Consider the following 1,019-nt stretch of genomic DNA (forward strand, 5'->3'; position numbering starts at 1 on the left):
CAGTTTAAAGACCTGCCTTTGACTGACTCCAGATCCAGAGAGATCCAGAACACTGAGCCGGTAGAGCAGCCACATATGCGTCCAACATTCCCCAATTACATTCATTTTGGGTATCATTTGCACCGTTCTATCCAGGAGGCGATAGGAAGTGTCGGGACACTCGGGTGTCTTACACAGTATTGTCTATTATTTTGGGAAAACCTCTGTACCAGAAAATGATGCGTCATGACTGTGGATGGGAGGGGAAAAAAGAAATGGGAGATTTTGGTAAAATTTTGGCCATAATAGCAACAACAAAAAAATGCAGTCAATGGGAGATCCTTAATGTAGGTGGTTTCTTGGAGTACAGGTAACTAGTGAAAGTGATATTTTGGGGTGGAAAGTTCGTTCCGTCTCCTAAAGGTGACCACACACCTTACAATTTATCTGCAGATTTTCTGTGGTCAGATGGAAAAAGTGCAACAGATTGGCCCAGGTGGAGATTCCTCTGCAGATAAATTGTAAGGTGTGTGGGCACCTTAAGAAGGATGACTTTGGGATTTCAGGTGCCAATGCCCATCCCCAAATTGCTGCAAAGGTAGCTAGAGGCAATTATCAGACCAGTGCCAGCTCTCACCATGACTAGAGGAAGAACCCTGCACATGTGGAATACACGGTGTATGAACAGGGCGGGCGGGGGGGGTGAGACTGGAATCCGATGAAGAGACTTTTCCAGGATACATAGAGCGAGAAAACCTGTTCTACTGCAAACAGAGAAGGCCGAAAAATATCCAGAGGAGGAGATAAGAGAAATACTGAATGAGGGAGAGGGAGAGGGAAAAAAGAGAGAGAGGAGAAAAGAGAGAGAGGAGAAAAGAGAGAGAGGAGAAAAGAGAGAGAGGAGAAAAGAGAGAGAGGAGAAAAGAGAGAGAGGAGAAAAGAGAGAGAGAGGAGAAAAGAGAGAGAGGAGAAAAGAGAGAGAGGAGAAAAGAGAGAGAGGAGAAAAGAGAGAGAGGAGAAAAGAGAGAGAGGAGAAGAGA

The sequence above is a fragment of the Nanorana parkeri genome, unplaced genomic scaffold, assembly GCF_000935625.1.
Source record: "Nanorana parkeri isolate BGI_ZX_2015 unplaced genomic scaffold, ASM93562v1 scaffold2392, whole genome shotgun sequence".
NCBI lineage: Eukaryota > Metazoa > Chordata > Amphibia > Anura > Dicroglossidae > Nanorana > Nanorana parkeri.